Raw genomic sequence first — 18,565 nt, 5'->3', positions numbered from 1 at the left:
CTTGTGGGCACGGTCGTGGGTGTACACCAAGAGAGATGCCAAGGATTGAAAAATCAAGAAACAATAGAACCATCCATATGGGGAACCATAGATAAGGACAATGACCTAGAAAATATGAACCCTCCAAATTTGGACCCCTTGGAAATTTGAGTCTTTAAATGAGGAATTACCCACACAATTGTGGGAAGAAGTGTGCACAAAACTACAAGTCAAACATTTTAAGTAAAAACCACCTCTTTTAACCATAGTGCCAAGTGAACATTGGGAAGACCTACGAACTGTATAATCTGGTCGGGAATCATCCACAAATGGGATCCTCTATCTTTTGCTAACTATGGCAGAGGATTGAACCTCTACCTTCATCTCTCCATGTGGGAGGCTACTCTGGGGTCAGGTAGTCTATTGTAATTTACCCAATTAGGCTCATAAATGCGGGCTTTTTTGGATCTCTATAGTTTTGTATCATGTTTGGTAAGTTGACAAGTTAATACAATTTATGATAATTTGTTCTTGGAAGGTTGTGGGTGTCTAGATCCTACTAGCCTGATTTAATGACTTTAGATTTGAGTTGCCTTATGGTTGTGAAGAAGACCTGTGCTTACTACCTGACGGTTCAAAGTTATGGTATCTTTTCCAATGGTGTTGGTGCTAGTTCATGATCCTCTCAGTACAAGTCGGGCTCACAAACAAGCCTTCTGCAAAATGGTTCAATCTGGGCTACATTTGCTGCCAAATAATTGTTGGGTAACAAGATAGATGGAAGTCCAATAATTTCTACTAGAATGGCCCTTTGTGATACTGTCTATGTATGAATGAATATAAGGGGCCTTTTTAGCTCTTGCATATCCCGCTTGCTTGCTACATTAGGAAAATTTTGAACTCATTTTTGGGCCTTTTAAGAGTGCCACATCATCAAATTTGTACAAAAGAAAGCAACCCGGTAGACCCTCTAAATATTGCTTAGAACCCCATGATATGACCTATCATTGGAAAGTTCTTGAAAAATGGATTCTAAAGAGCCAAGGTCCGAAAAGTTTGGATGACTTCTATGAAAGTTATGCCATTTTTTTTCAATCAGCCAGGTTTTGTTACCGTTACGGTAATCTAAAATCACCTTTTTCTATATCTACATGAAGCCAATGTCCGATACATGCATGCTATATATCAATAGATAGCATTTGAAGAGTAGATTCTAAATATCCAACCTCTGACAAGTTTGGATCTTATTTGCAAAAAAAATTACTGATCCCCACTTTTTGAAAGCTATGCCACATCAACAATTCTTACAAGGCCCATTTTTGAGTCCAAACTTTTCCTAATGATATAAGCTATGGTGAACTGTGGGACTTATTGTAAATAAGAATCTCTGATATATATCTAGATCTATAGGTATTATAACTTTAGTATCATGTAAGTTCTGTAGTGGTACATCTCAATAGTTTACCCCTGCTGATTAAGCATACTTGGCTATCTGCATATGCAATAGTCCTTAAGTATCTGGATTTCAGGGTATCTACAGATATGGTGAGATAGATGTATTGCATGATACTTGGATACTAAATAACACTGACATTTTGGTAGTGAGAGGATTTTTGGTCCCACACACTGTGGCTCTCATATGAGCTGACTTCCTTGCCCTGTCATGGTTCTTAACCTACTGTGTACTATTGAATGATGGAGTCCTATTTTGATGACTGGCTTTATATATTATAACTATTGATTCTTAGACTGATATAGTGACCACACTGTATGCTGGTATTTGACTAGCACCATCTGGCTTAGTACCTCGTGTAAGGCTAGGTAACATGTATAAACTAGGTAAGAAATTGCAATGCTGCAACATGGGGTTGGGACCTAGTGGTTGGTGTAGTATGAGACCCACACTAAACTAAATGACTTCATTAATTAAATTCAGTGGCTCGTCCTAGACTACTAGTAAGTAAATATTGTATATATGACCTAGAGTATGCCATAAGTCTGATATGACAAGATCTCTAGCATCTGTAAAACTACAAAATTGAGCATTCAAAGCTATAGACACATGTTAACTTGTAAAACATGTAGGCTATCTAGAGCTCTAGGTCTTTGAACAGGTAATTGTTGATTTGTGAATTAGTTATAGTCTGTATCTACCACACACACACACACACACACACAAGCATAAAAGGTAGGTTGACCTATCAACCTATTGAAGACCTTAGATCTAGCATTAAATTGCCTATTAAGTTCTTGTACCTTAAATTGACAAGGGTGCTAACACACAATCCTAATGGTCCTATTTGACCTAACTGGTGTTAAGGATGTTAGTGCTATCAGTTCATTGACCCTTTCTAAGTCCCCTTTCTTTTTCTTTGAATTTTCATTCATATTAAATTTAGATTTTTACATGGACTTTTTTTATCGATTTCAAAAAATTGGACGACTTACAGCTGGAATGAAGGTCTGCTATAACCCGGTTAAAAGAGCTATCATTGCAACTAAAATGTAGAAAGCTAGGGAATTAGAAGATCTCTACCCATCTACCTTGCTTAGGACTAGGCCCTATCTTCATAGGGTTGTAAAACTCAATAAGAAGCTATCATCGGAATAGTTGTTTTCTCTTTTTTGCAAGATGAAGTGTATTGTCGTACTAATTTGAGCTAATGAAAATTTTTAGATTATCTCCCTTTCCCAAGGTCTACGATTACCATTAGAACCCTTGTCCAATGCTTCTCTTCTTGTCTTAAAATGCATCCAGAATGGTGAAGCCTCTACTCTGATTGCTGACGCCTCACAAGATGCTAGCTTGTCTCTAGTCCATCTCATCTCTTTTGACCAGTGGGTAGAGAGTTTGGCTCTCCTTGTAAAATAGAAAAGCAAAGGCATTAACCTCTTACGTGAGAATATATCTAATCTAAGTGGCCTTGCTAGATACCACAACCAAGACTTGTCAACCTTCTCTTCTAAAGGTTCAGAGCTCTCCAATCTCCTCCAAAAGTTTTGTGGATTAAGTCCTAATTTTGTGATTGCGCCCACCACTCCAATAGTTCCCTCAAGAAATAGCCTCTTCTATAGAGATGCTACAACACTCAAAGCCATTAAAGAATTTCAAAAAGATCTTTGTTCACTCAGTGAAACATCTCTCTTAGAAATGGTGCCCAAAGTATCTAGGGTATTCCCATTCTTGCCTACTCAACAAATTGAAGTAGAATCCTTGGGAGTAGATCATAAGCTATGGCCGCTTCCTACTAAGGGATTTCTAGCCCCGGTCTCCATGGAAACTTGGGTTTTTCTGGCCAATCTCTCGCTTGCGAACAATGTAAGAATGCAGACTTAAAATGCTCAAGGTGATACAAGGTGATCTTCTCAAGGCACCTTTCAATATGAATTTCCTAGATGACAAAAAACGTGGATCAAATGCAAGGTTATATGAGAGAACTAAAGGTGTCATGACCTTTAGCAAGAATAACGCAGATTACTATGCGGAAACAATGTGGAATGTCTTTTGGCCTTACCTAAAATGTGTGTACAGATTCTTAGACCCAAAAGCTGCATGTGAGTCCAACATTATCTAGTTCGACCATGCAGTCTGGTTTTCCCTCAATAATCTCCCAAGTATGTTTTTAGACAAAGCTTCAAAATTTTATCTCTCTCTCTCTTATGCTCATGGCTTGGAGGACAGTCTAGAGAATTGGTTTTGGCACAAACTGCTTTTATTGATTACCGGTATATAATGTGTGTCATTCTCCAAGTACTAGGATCGGATGAACATGGGGACTTTGCGAACCACCTATGGAGGTTACAAAGGCATCAAAGGCATGTTTGGAAAAATCAAACCTAGTATTGAAGATGAGGATTCACAAGTTTCAAAGAGGCGGGCAACACTCTTGTTTCCCTGTCTACTTCATATACTTCTTTTTTGACACCTTCTTCATCTAATGATTCTACGTTTGGAAGAGGGAAAGTAAGGAGTTTTACAAGAGGCAGAGGTAGGAACTTTCGAGTAAAACATTTGTTGGATATGTAATGTGTAGGTGTTTAGGAACAAATGTGATAAACTCAGCCTCCCTCCAAAGAAAGAAACAAATTTAAGCCTAGTGATGCATTGTTTATTTACTGGAAAGATTTTTGGATTTTTTACTACTTGGTCTATGCTTGACAAATGCTTTAGACGATTTTTTTGGATCAAATGTTCTACTAAAAGATGTTTTGTTTGGTTGGAAATACCATCTATTAATTAAAAACCTTGTGTCCTCTAATGATTTTCTCCACAAGGATGAAATTTCAGAATGTGATTGTATCCATTGCCCTGAGTTTTGCTAGGAATTTACTAATTTTGGTTCACATGTCTTTACTTCAAATATTGAACTTAATTTTGATGATCAGGTAAGGAGCCTCCTAAGTAAAGGCTTGAATCACATACCTCTATATCCACTTAATCCACACTTAGCCTTTGTGGCTTTACTCGATTGTTTGACTGACTTGGCCTTAACGCTCCAATTGGAGCAAGTATGTAGTATGTCAGCACAATCATTTTTTTATTTCTTTTAAGGGGTATCTTGGGTGATTCTTGGGGCTTAAAGGAGTGAAAAGTTTAAGAAAATGCAAAAGGAAAGGGCAACGTGCACATGACGGGTTGACAATGGTCTCACCTTCCCCGGCTAAAGTACAGGTGTGATGCCAAAATACCATTCCAGTTTTTTTTTTATCTTTATTACTTTCCGACAATTGAGATCGGTTTTCAGTGCTTGGCATGTAATTTATCACAAATTACCTCGCAAAAAAGCGCAATAATGAAGCAGTTCGTCTCCAAAGCCTGCATAACCATCTCAAATTCTAATTTTAGAGTCTTGCATCATAAATAATCAATCTTGTTATGAAAAGCTACAATTTTTCTATCTTTGGAGAAGTTTAATCTCAGTATTTTGGGAATTTTGAAAAATTTGAAGGGCCTTTTGGGAATTTATGACGAATCGGGGCAGAGAGAGAGAGAGAGAGAGAGAGAGAGAGAGAGAGAGAGAGAGACAGACAGAGAGAGAGTCGTGTGTCGGTGGCAGCGCAAAGACAGGACTTGTGTGTGTGTGTGTGTGTTTGTTTCGTTCGTTTCTGCGGTAGTGAAGAGTAGCTGGCAGAGGCGAAGGCAGGGGCACGTGCGGAGGAAGGGTTGCATCACCTGGGGGACGCAGGAGAGAAGCAGAGCAACAAGAGCCAACATGGTGAGCAAGGACGGCATATCGGAGGCGTGAGCAAGCATGGCATGGTCTGTAGAGGTAGCGGACAACATGGTGAGCAAGGACGGCATATCGGAGGCGTGAGCAAGCATGGCATGGCAACAGGGCAAGACAGAGACATGCAAACATGCTGGCCATGGTCAGAACACGTGTGCAATAGGAGCGAGCCAGCTCGAGCTGGAGTACCAGCCCCTCTCTCTCTCTCTCTCTCTCTCTCTCTCTCTGTGCAGGGGAGGCCCAGGCCGGAGCGGATGTGCTGCAGGACAGTGCAAGTGGGCTGTTGCTGACGAGGCGTCAGAGTTTCCTTTTGAGCATTTCATTCTAGAAGGATTCTTACGTTCAAATTAGACCCAGTATGTCCCATTAGTAGGAAAAGAGAAAGATGAGCTTATATAAAAATAAGGTAATGTTTAAAGGAAAACATATCTAGTGTTAAAATGTAGTATTTTGCCTAACAATCTTGGGTAGAAAGTGGTAGTACAAAAGAGCAGGCACTTCATAATAATATGGTATATTACAAAGGAACAAGCTCTTCACAGAAATATAGTATAATGCAATTTTGGGAGGGAGTGGTTATAATGTGCATAATCTTTGATACATAATTTGCATATGCAATTTTGGGAGCGAGTGGCTATAAGGTGCATAATCTTTGATACATAATTTGCATGCACAAAAAATATTTACTTTACAAATTGAAGGTATTGTAAGTTCCTCTCCATGGCTCCACAATATATACTAGCCTACTCAAAGGATTGAGCCATAGTACTAACACATTCTTTTTGTCTTAGTCAAAGTATATTTTGAGGGGTTACTATTTTTCCTTGTAAGTGAAAAAGATATCATTTTGGATGATAAATGAGGGATTCGTTCTTATTATTACTAATTCCATCATAACCCAAGATGTTTCTTTTGAATACCATTTGTTTCCAAGGATATCTTCATAACTCATGTTTAAACACTTTGAGAGAAGTGTGAAGTTCATGGACTTTTGAGAGAAGTGATATGAAGTAAAATGGAGAGACGTAATCGCATGACCCTTGTTAACCACCAGGCGTTCACTTCCACATAGCCATGGGCCGGGGGCTTGTCGGACCCGCTAGTAGTTTATGTTGTTATGTTATTGATCGGGCTTGTCGGTCTTGGAGAACTAGGATAAGGGTGATCATCAATGAGAGGCGCACCTTGAACTTGAACAGATAAGTTTATGGGTTGGTTGGGCGCCCAAGTGTGAACGGGTCAGCCCATATAAAAGTCAACTAAACCTAGAATAATCTCATTCTCTCAGTGTGCAATAGAAGAAGTGCTCTTGCTCTATCTCCATATCCATCTCCATTGTGTGCTCACAAGTAAGTGCATGTGTGTGTGTGTGTGTGCGCGCTTGAGGGAGAGAGGGAGAGAGTGTGTGTGTGTGTGTGATCAAGCATTGCAGTGGCACCTGCGGTGGCGAGGCGGTTGAGCCTAGTACGATGGGGAAACCCAATCTCCGAGCGAGCAAATCCGAGCGATCTCACCACACCGAGCAAAGAGTTACAAAGAAAGTGAAAACATTTAATCAAATATGGACAACCTACAGTTTTTTAGATCATATAGTAACTTGGTAAGTCACAATATGTTTTACAAGAAACACCCAATGGATTCAAAACTGTGAGCTTCTAGCAAAATTGTGTAGCATAGTTGTGTGTATTTTTACGATTGTGTCTCATACAAGGCACAAGGAAATATACTTAAAACAATGAACTTACAAGGCACCGCCAAAAGATGCGAATCTGTCGATTACTACTAAAATGAAAGTTAGCAGTAACTCTAAACTCAAACAAAATATTAGTACTGTCGTTTTCTAAATACATGGTAAGTAAGTGTGTTCCTTGCACTTGGCATATCCCAAAAATTCAAAATTGCAACCTGAAAACTCCTAGAACGGTGGTTGATAGTTAAGGTGAATATCAACAAAAGCCTGCAAACATCACACGGCGAATACCCTAGGGATGCACAGTTGCCCTAGTGCCCCCAAGGGCTTGAAAAAGTTCCACCTTGGTCAAAGAAGCCTGGTGAATGAACTCATGGGCATGTGAGTTTAACCCAAGAATTTGAAGAAACACATAGTACATGTGTTTGCATGGCACATATGTATGCTTTTTTTATTCTCTCTTTTGAAAGTCCTCACATGTACATCGTGGAAAATCAGAGATTGTCACTGAGTATGTTATTCCTTTTTCCTTGGATCCCTCTGTGCTAACATAGAAAACATGTGTTTCGTTGCACACAACAATCACCTCTTTCACCAATTCCGCTTGAAGTGTGCACCCCAAATCTATCCTTGTTTGAAAATCTTTTGTCAGCTTTGATCTCCACTTAACAATCTTCCCATCCCTGTATTTAGGCCGGAAGGCACTAGGAACCCTATTTCCTCCTCTCAAACCACTGCCAAGATTTGCAAGTTTTGCTGCAGATTGAAGGACAAAACCATTTCTCTGCAAGTACTCTGCTTCAATTAGCATCAATTGTGTTCCTTGAGCTACAATCCAAACACCTGGGGCTGGGCCAGGAGCTCCCACAATCATGTCATGTACCCGCCATGTATGCATATTATTGGAGTTACAGAACCACACAAAACCTTCGACTAACCCGCCTGGACTTGTAGCTGAGGCAGGATATTTTCTGCGTCCCCAAAAGCATGGGGCAGCAACCCCCTATACTGTATCATCATTCCTCTCATTGATGTATCTTGCACATCGAGCACTCTGATCACCAACCATCCCAAAGCAAGTCATCTTTCGACCAGGTTCTGTTCTTCGTATAGCCCAAACCGTCTTTGGAACATTCACCTCATGCCAATGCTCACCAACTCGAGACCTACTATTGCCTTGCATACGAGGCCCTATGATAGGTTCAGTGACTGTCACATATTCTGGTCTGTGGCTATCTTCATCAAGCACCTCATCTGCATCAACAAATATTGAACGTTTCTTCTTTACACTCTTCTCTTGCAAAGGTGTTCTATTCATCTCAGGGGTTTGTAGTCCCATCTCTGACATTGAAGAGTGTGTCAAGTCAATGAGGGTTTTTGAAGCTGATGCAGTTGATGATCGACCTAAGAATCGCTTTGCAAGATCATCAATTCCCGGACCAGTGGCAGACCTAACACCTTTTAGATAAGCATTGTATTTTACACTTTGCAGCACCACCATGGCCATGTCGGCACCAGCTGCCTCATACAAGCTAATTTTCTCCTTGTAACCAATAGATGCACGCATACTGGCATGTTTGGCCTCAGACAAGTTTGTTGTGGGCACAAAAATTCCAGACTCATCTTGTGTTACAAATCTCTCTCCCCAATGTTGTTCTCTTACATCCCACCAAGCCATCCATGTCTCTAAACAAGCAATCTCTCCATCCACCACATGGCCTGCCTTCCAAAATCGACGTAGATCTTCTTTGCAAATGTCTCCTTGATTATCAGATGGTGCACTCCGCCATTTTCGGCATAGAATTTTGTGATCCTCCTGTGAAGATGGACGGATACACTTAATGGTGTGTCGAATCATGGACTGCTCCCAGTGAAAGCCACACGATCGTTCTTTGGAAGGTATTTTATTTTTTGCTCCTCCAAAGTAGACAGTTCGCACAGCAATCCAATTTGCATTTGCTTCATCCGCCATGAAACCTCTGAATTCTGCCTTTTTCAAACCCTTGATCTTGCACAACTTTATTCAACATTTCCGAAAACTCTATCTGAGCATACTTATTTTCAACTGTGAATTCACATGTGGAAATTGTCATTAATTCACGCACAAATGGGTCGTAAACATGAGCAGACATGGTCGGCCACCCTTGAACACGATGCACATGATCAAAGTGGACCCACATGTGCTCTAAGTTTCCTCCTAGATGCATCTTATTCACCAAGTCAACTCCACTACCTGGACCCTTGATTGACATCTTGAACACATGTGGCTGCTCTGAACCTCCTAGTTGTCCAGGAAATTGCTTTTGAGGTCTAGAACAGCTTCTAATCCTTTTGCAGTTAACTGCTTTGACCTCTTAGCAGTTTCTAAGCTCCTCTCTATTCTCCGCTTGCTAGATAAGGGTGTAATGGTATCAAGAAACTCTGAAAACTCTTTATCTTCAATTGTGTTGCATTCGTCTGCACTATTTATTACTAACTTGTCCAGTATCACATCTTGGGTGGCAACACGTTCTAGTTGCTTGGCAGTTGTGAAAGGATCTTGGTTTGCTCTAGCTTGCAGAATTGAATCAATCATTTGTTCAGCAGATCTATTCTTTCCTTCAGCACATGGGTGCTTATGTTCTCCTAAATGAATAGCACATCGAGTAAGCGCGAACTTATCTTTGGGCAAACAGTAATAGATAACAGCAGGGCATGTTGCAATACATGAGGGCATTTGACTGCAATGAATGCAAACCACTGTCCCTTGGAAAGGTGTTAATGTTCCGATGGGAACAGCTTTGGAGAGACGGCCACGCCACTGAGACTCATTATGTACTCTGGAACGCACATAGAAAGAACAGGCGATATTGTTGCAACGAAGATGACCTGAACACCTACTGAAGCGGATAGCACCAGGAAAGATATCACTACTGCATGTGACATATTCTGTCCACAAATGACTATCATGACGTTGCTCCATTCCAACCATTGCATTATCATGGTTTGTCGGTGGCAACTCAAATGCAATATACCCATCATAGTGTGCAGGGAGCTCATTACATTTAACAATTTTCTGAGCCTTTGCTAAAGCAGAGTGAAGGTTGCTTTTACTAGGCATTGTCTGAATAAAATCTATTACACTTGTTAGCTTCTCATTGATGTCACTTGCATCCACATCAATGACTATTGGGGAAGCTCTACTTCCATGGGACCTTGGCTGTTTAACCGAATCTCTTACATGCACCTTGAAGAACTGACTCAATTCATGATCCAACAGGAAAACTTCCTCACCTGAGGTTGAAAGAGTTGTTTCTATCTTTACCTGTTCTCCATACAAAGTTAATGGGTGAAGCGAAAACGAGTCGGTTAACAAGCCAAAACCTTCTCTCACTGACTGCACAGGTAATTCATGCACTCTGTTTTCAAAAAGCAATAGCAACTTCTGCCCACGGTCAGGACCATAGATAGTAATTTGACAACCCATTGTAACTTACTGCACCCGCTCCCTTCTAAACTCTCACCCGCTCTTCTCTGCAGGTTTGATGATCTAACAGACAAGTCTATAAATAGATTAATCTAAATTATATTATAATATTTATGTTCATTATCTCTTAAATATCATATATGTAAAATTCCACTTATAATATGAATTTATGTTGCGTTATTTAAATTTTGTAAAAGAGAGAGAGAGAGAGAGAGAGAGAGAGAGAGAGAGAGGGAGAGAGAGGGAGGTAGAAATTCAAAATTGAATATTAGAAGTTGTTAGGATCTTGAGAAAAAAAAGATCTCGATTGGGACAGAAATTGCGACGGCTACGTCATGTCATGATAACTGTCTTAACTAAAAGACGTTGACAGTTCGTCATAATAACAAGCTCGTACTTGCGCTCATTTAAGATTGCCACTCATTTGAGCTTTGCCACTCTTATTCTTCAGTGTTTGTAGGATTTTCTCACATTGAAGAACGACCTCTCCCTAGCCTTGCCCTCAAAACGCCCTCTCCCTAGCCTTGCCCACCCCCTACTATCACCCCGTCCTCACCCTCCTTGCCCTTGCTCTATGCTTTGTTGTTGGTACGAGTCCCCCACCTTCTCGCTTTCCTTGTGTCCACTTTGGTTCTACACAGTCCTTTTGCTCGGGCAGTCGTAGGTGTGTATGTGCTAGCAATAAGGATATGGTGGTCTATTTCTGCTCACCTTCATTTTAACCTTCATTTTAACCATTGCTGAGTACTCACCTTAAGGATATGGTGGTCATTCTTTGGTACTCACCTTACCATCGTTTTGTAAGCAGTGGCTGACCTTGGTCTTGGTGGAATAGTGAACAACGACGCCTCAAGCTATGCAAAAAAGGCTCCTCAAGCTATGCACGCCGGCGTGCATCTCTACAGCGTCAAGAAGGTGTGTGATGAGAGAGAGAGAGAGAGAGAAGAGAGAGAGAAGCACACAAGATAATCACGCAAGAGAGAGAGGCGAGTGAGTTGTATGTTCTCTGCAAATAAAGCGTCTGCATAGAAGGCAGAGGCTAGCCCTTGGTTTTGCTGAGTCGGAAGAGCTGGGCCTGAAGCATTGCCTTTCACTGCAGCATTTGCCTTGCTGTGGGTATGCACGCCGGCGTGCATACCTACACATATCTTTCTTGCTGTGATGGTCGAGGGTAAAAAACAGGCATTGGCTTGGGCGGCAATACATAATGTTCAGTGTTCTCAAGCATCTGATGGTCTTCCTCAGATCGCTCCAAGATTATTCCAAGATTGTACTAGGGGCCTGAAGCATTGCCTTTCACTGCAGCATTTGCCTTGCTGTGGGTATGCATGCCGGCATGCATACCCACACATATCTTTCTTGCTGTGAAGGTCGAGGGTAAAAAACGGGCATTGGCTTGGGCGGCAATACATAGTGTTCAGTGTTCTCAAGCATCTGATGCTCTTCCTCAGATCGCTCCAAGATTATTCCAAGATTGCACTAGGGACCTGAAGGGGTTTTCCAGGTTAAAAGGTTTTATAGCGGTGAGATTCAATGCTTTCAACACTGGTTTCGGCGGAGGTTCCATGGCAGCTTGTGTAGTTTGCAACAACTCTATGGCATCGTGGAGTTTTTGGATTTCTTCTTCTGGGGCCGAGTAGGTAGCTGGCTTATTTACTTTACCCTTCTTTGTTGTTTTCACAACTACAGGACCATTATCCGCTTTAAGCTGCTTAGCATTGGCATTTTGGATGGTGACAGAGTCGGCCGTAGTGTCTTAACAGGATTTTTTCAATTTCTTCTTTTTGTTACTCTTATTTGTAGATGTGGTGCTCTTGCCATCTTTGGCTACCCTTTGTAGTGATAACAGGATCAACCTTTGCTTGGAGTCTAGTGAGGGCGTTACCGCTTGAAAATCCTTTACATTTCTCACTAGATATGGGCCGCAGCCAGATTGGGCATGTTCGGATTAAATGGTTGCAAGCGATCCATGCACTTGAGGTACAGGGACTAGTTGCACGCCATGTATGCTGCTTCCACGGATATTTCTTGGCTTGTTTGCATCTTCACTTATTTATTAGAGATGGGGAAGATGTTTCAGCTGGATGTAATTAGAGACAATGAGGCACCTTCACTTGAAGCCCAGAATGCTGAGACACTTTCCAGGATGATTTATTTCGTCGGAGTTTTGGATTTGCTTGCTCCTGACCATCATTTATGGTATATCCCGGGCATCATTTATGCCCTCTGCGTGCTCATTTTAGCGCTTATGTTTACTTCCAAGTCCCCTTCTCTGGATTTTTACAGAACCATACCATACTGTAACTCTACATACACTTAATTTCACACAACCAGAGAGAGAGAGAGAGAGAGAGAGAGAGAGAGAGAGAGAGAGAGAGAGAGAGAGAGAGAGAGAGAGAGAGAGAGAGAGAGAGAGAGAGAGAGAGAGAGAGAGAGTTATCTTGTGGGTGACTAAATTGTATCAATTGTTCATCCCTCGTAACCATGGTTGAATTCAAACTTTGTTGAATGTTTGTTTTTGTTTTGACAAATAGGTCAACTACGTAAACTGCCATGCCACATCGACACTTGCTGGAGATCTAGCAGAGGTATCTTGAAAGGGCACTCATATCTCCTTTCTTGAAAGGGCACTTTTCTCATTTGTTGCGCATTCATATTTCTAGAAAGGGCACTCATATCTCCTTTCTTCGGTATCTTGAGCCCTTTCATTTTGGTCCAAACTTTGGCCAACCGCTTGTACTCCTTTCTTAGGTATCTTGAGCAAAGGTAAGTATAGGATTAAACAAGCTCATTAGTAGCATGTATTTTGAAAAGCTAATATGTGGATTATTTTCTGAAATAGTGTATCTTGGATTCGTGGGAGCCAATTTCTTCTACACAGAACAATTCTATAAGATGCCGACAAATCCGAAGAAAGGTAGAGGTCTACCTCCTACACGAAGAGGACGCCCTCCTTCCAGGTACGTAAACACGACGCACACTTACATTCATTGCCTGTAGGCATGCACGTCGACGTGCATGCCTATAGGCAGTATTTCAAGAATATGCTACATGTCGAGCACATTCTCAAAATACTGCTTGTAGGCATGCACGTCGACGTGCATGCCTACAGGCAATGTATTTGAATATGAAGCTCATTCCATAAGCAAGTAAATTGAGCATATATTCAAAAACTGTCTCTAGGCATGCATGCCGACGTGCATGCCTAGAGACAGTATTTCAAGCATGTATTCAAAAACTGTCACTAGACTTGTTCGTTGAACATGCCTGTCGACGGGTATGCCTAGAGACAGCTATTGGCATTCTTAAAATACCAACTCTAAGCATGTATAAAATAAGTTTAAAGGACTTTTATATGGTAAGATTTTGATTGTCTACAGTTTTTTTGCTATCTTAAGGATTTGAAAAACCTCGTGTGAGGTGTCCAAACGACTGAAGTATTTTTGAAATATTATACCATGTACAAAGGAAACTCTGCCCGTTTTTTTTGAAGATATGATTATTTTGTTTTATGTAGTCCTTCTACATGTGGACGAACTGGAAAAGGTACAAGAAGCAAAAGAATGTCTGTGCAACCACTTGACAGTGGTGATCAACTGTCGTCAATATCAGTAACAGAAATGTCAGGATATCATGACACACAAGAGGATGAAGTTTATTCTATGGACATTGGTCAAGGGTCTACGCATGAGGTTGATACTATGCATGATATTGATGATATGGTGGCTCCTGAAGAGAATAATCTTCAAATTATTCCATGGGAAATGCGAGCAGAGGTCACTTCAGCTGTAGAGATTAGTGAGGAGCAAAATATTTACATGCATAGAGGTGCTGATATACTATAGACCACACGTATGTTCAGTTGCTTTGATTGTCCCTCTATACCATTGTGTAGGCTGATTCCTTATGCTAGAGTAAGAGGACTTAGAGATGATCTGAGTGGATTGAAAGCTGCATTTGCAAAAGAAGGGTATATGCCAGAAAAAGGTGCTTTCATTGTTTCAGTTTGGACATGCAAGAAAGAGAACTCCATTGTGACAGGTTAGTTTAAAGTTGTTTTTGATATCATATCATGGAGTTTTTTCATTGTGTTAATCTTTGTTTTCTTGTTTTGAAGATGACATCAAGAAAAAGTGGGATCCTCTTTGGAGAGAAATTAATGAAGAGTTTGAGTCAGAGCTTAAAGGCCAATCAAGATTTGCAGAGCTTTCCGACCACATGTTTTACGTATGGGAGGGCAACCATCGCACGCTTGCATGGACTGAAGCAATCAAAGAGAAGTTTTCAACTTCAAAAGAAAAACATTGTAGGGTGCTTTGTACTATCATAGATCCCACAAAGGTTCCTGAGATTGCTTTATTGAGCAGCTTACAAAGAATGAATGCGTAAGTTTCTATGAAGACATATTTTGGAACTCTTGGAATAATTCATAGTTCAAGCTAATCACTTTGATTTTTTGTAGTATGAATACACATGCTTTGGTGGCTAATCATCTTCGAGATGAGATTGTGAATACCAATCACATATGTGCAGCAGATCATGAAAGCTATTTGGTGACACTTCCTGAGAAAGACTAGAAATTAATTGCGACAGTGCGAAGAAAGTATGCTACCAAGGGTACGGAACCTTGGTATCCACTCACACAGCGCTATCTTGGCATGCTTGTCTTTGATGTGAGTTTTTTAGCCTTTTTTGCTTGCAGATTATGTTTGGGGTTTTTCCGTTGTCTCATGAACAAGTTAGTTTTGCTTTTAGGTTCAAATAACAAAAGAGAAAGCGTCTAGATTGTCCCAACTTGGTCAACAACTCTCTGAAGAGGAAAAAAACAAAGAGGAGGAGAATATTAATCGAGAAATAGTACATAAATATCAAGAACGTATCGGAAAGGTACATTTCACTATATAAGTGTGAAGTCGTAAGGTCATTATGGTTATAAAGTATAACTTGTTATTTTTTGAAGTGTTGTAGCTATTGAATATTGTGGATCCTAATCTTGGGACAGATTGGTTGGCAAGGATTATGTCGCTCAGATGGGGATATGATAGTTGGGCAACTTTAGAGAAATTAAATTTGATTGCTCTTCATGATGCTCCGGTACAAAATAAAATCCAATGGGTCTCACTACTTGAGTCTGACAAAATCACAAGGGCCGCAGCTTTTGGTTTAAAGAAAGGGGATCATGTGTTTCGACAGTGAGTATTGTTGTGCTTGCTTGGATTTTTGTGCATGGATTACTTTGACTATGTTATGACTTTGTTGTTGTGTTTTTTTGGTGTAGTTGGCTTCGTAGAGAAGGCTATCTTGCTCGTGTCTATGAGAGAGCAACACAACTTGTTTCAGAATTTTTGGATGTGGCGGGAGGAGTGCCATTACCACATGATAGCACTCTAGGGTTTTACTTTGATGAAATAAAATTTGAGGCTAGACCCTATCTTTTTCCATTGGAAGTGTCTTTGGAGGCTAAAACAAAGGATGTGGAGAAACAAGCACTCAAGAAAGTGGATACCTTTCGCATGGCAGCCCAACGATTGGCTTACAGGTTTGTTAGAGTTTTGGTTTACAACTTTGGTTTAGGGTTTTGTGTTACTTTGGATTTGTGTGCTTATGGCTTATGTTTTTTGTTAGATTTTTGTTGCTTTTGGTGTCCAAAGGAGTTTTGCCAGCTCTTCCATATGTAGTGAGACAATGGACACAAGCGGCATCAGAGGAAACATACATGTACCTCCCAAGTATGTCTACTTTGACAACATGGGAGAGAGATACATGTCCTTGGTGGATAGACATGGCGAAGGGTCACATCCTTGCTAGAGAGAAAGAGCTTCACGAAGCTTTGTAGAGAGATGCAGCAACACAGGTACAACCACCAGCCGCACCTATAGTAGAGGAGAGGCAGCCAGGTATGCTCATGGTATCCTTTGCTGCATATAAATTTATGATATTGACTTCAATAGATTCAAAAGCATTACCTATCTCTTTGAAGGTGTCCACTCATCCCGTGAGAGGACAGAGACTGTAGTCGATACCCCGGGTGCTGAGGATATTTTGGATTATGGTAAGTATTTGTTGATACTTTACTTTTACCTTTTGTTCATAATTTATGAAATGATTCACATATTGCGTGTGTATTTGTGGTTAAAGATGCTTCGAGGATGATTGTTCTTAAGAAGAGCATCAAGTTTATCTATGTTTTGGAGTCTCCATTGCTTTGTCCAGCGCTTCGCGGTGGTGACATACGATGTATCGCCGTTGTTGGTGACTACATTTCTATCGCTGCAGACTTTAGAGAGGGTATTCGTAATGCATCATGGAGTCTTGTACATGACCATATGTCTCGAGTAGTACGCTCAGGTGGTGTGTTGTACACTCGTGGAGGGAGACCTGTGACATGGGCTGCAGATCTTGTGTTTTTGGATCTTCCATGCGGTGGCTTGCATTCAGGATCTTCTTCACCATCTAGTTTGGATATTTGCACAGAGGATCATGTGCGTTCTAGTATACATTTGACTTTCTCTACACTTGCGGATTCTGGTTGGTTACTAATTATGGCTTCTACAGCAGGTATTTGTTTTCTAATAGAATATTTGTATATTCGCTATTTCATGATGTTAGTAGTTTTTTCTTATAACAACCTAACTTTAAATAGGAGATGTTATTGGATGGGTGGAGAGATTTTGCCGTGCTTCGCAGATGGTTGTGCATCGTCGCATTATGGTGCTCCATCATAGTTCATATGGATGTGTTGAGAGTTTATCTGGTCGAGTTCAGGTATTGCTTCCTTGAATTCTATTTGCAGCTTTGTTGAGGCTCTTTCTTGAAAGTTATAGCTTTGTAATTTGGTTTGCAGTGTCAGTGCTCTATGCTATTTATGGTACACAGGATTGGGATGCAGCCATCATGCTATGTCGCAGAGAGCACAGCACTCTTCTCTCGCTTGGGTCTACACCCTTCAGATTCATTCATGACACACCATTTTCCAGAGCAGTCTATGGCGAGAGCAGGATCCGGGGTCCCTTGGCGTGGTGAGTTACAGCGGAGCCAGGCTTTTGTTGCGGCTTTTGTGGAGCTACTTTGTCGACCTGAAGGTATTTGTTTGGAGCTAGGATGTGGTACAGCTCCTGTTTTGGCTGCATGCTGTGCGTTTGGACGAGCATGTGGTGCAGTTGATATTGATGAGCCTCTCATTAGAGATTATGTGGTGCCCTTGCTTCGTCCTAAAAAGCGAAGCCGAGACGAGGCATCTACCTCTATAGACATTGAGGATCAGGGTGACGTGCCATCATTTGTCAACCCTTTTGATGACTAGTGAGCCTTCACTCCTCCTATGACATTGACATCATCTTTGTGTTTTTGGTTTTCATGTTGTTTTTGATAAATTCGTCGGCATTTATGTATTGTCATTAATGAAATTTAAAGATTTTGATTTCATGTATATTGACTATATATGCTTTTGCATGTCTGTGGAAGTGTATTGCCAATTTACGCAGAAGCGACAGCTCAACGGATGGTGGAGGAATCACAATACGACTATCCTGTCTTCGAAACGCCTAAAAAACGCAATGTTTTCATTGATGATGAATGTGACTCTTTATAGAGTCAAATGAATTATCATATGTTGCAAGATTTTGTCATCGCGACAAATAGTTCATACTTTTCTTATTTGATTTTGCAAGTCAATTTTTTAAAATCCTCATGTGAGGTGGCCATTAATGGACCCAGGATATATTTTAAAATTTTCTTCCTCTTGCAAAGGAAACTCTGTCTGATTTTATAAGAATTGTCTTATAGTAATGGTTTGATAGTGTAACTTGTAATATGGACTGTGTATAATGCCAATTATTTAACTTGCAAATGTAGAGCTTGTTGAATTTAGTTTCTTGTTTCACTGTTTAGTTCTTCATCTATACATGCATGTAAACCCTAATTTGTTTGCACTTTACGAATATCCTCTCCATTTCGAACGCATAAAAAACATAGTGTTTTCATTGACGATGAATTCGACTCTTCAACATAGGACCTTCCAATTCTTTTGAAATTTTCTTCCTCTTGCAACAAATGAAATGTTTTTTTCATTACATTTTACAAGTCAATATTTTGATATCGTCATGTGAGGTATTCGCTCGGATTTATATTCGCTCGTAAAATGTCGCTCGGGATACGGTAGAACTCAGTACGATGGCGGCTCCCTCTTCTTCGCAGCGAGGA

At 40.6% G+C, this 18,565-nt stretch overlaps 1 pseudogene; it reads left to right on the top strand.

Annotated features, from left to right (window-relative positions):
* The first annotated feature begins 14,010 nt into the window (after positions 1-14,010).
* Positions 14,011-17,666, top strand: LOC147433278 (uncharacterized; annotated as a pseudogene).
* Positions 17,667-18,565: the final 899 nt, after the last annotated feature.

The sequence above is a fragment of the Adiantum capillus-veneris genome, chromosome 20 (assembly GCF_014529385.1).
Source record: "Adiantum capillus-veneris isolate H3 chromosome 20, ASM1452938v2, whole genome shotgun sequence".
NCBI lineage: Eukaryota > Viridiplantae > Streptophyta > Polypodiopsida > Polypodiales > Pteridaceae > Adiantum > Adiantum capillus-veneris.
The sequence above is the reverse complement of the archived record's forward strand: the minus strand, read 5'-3'. Positions and strand labels throughout refer to the sequence as shown.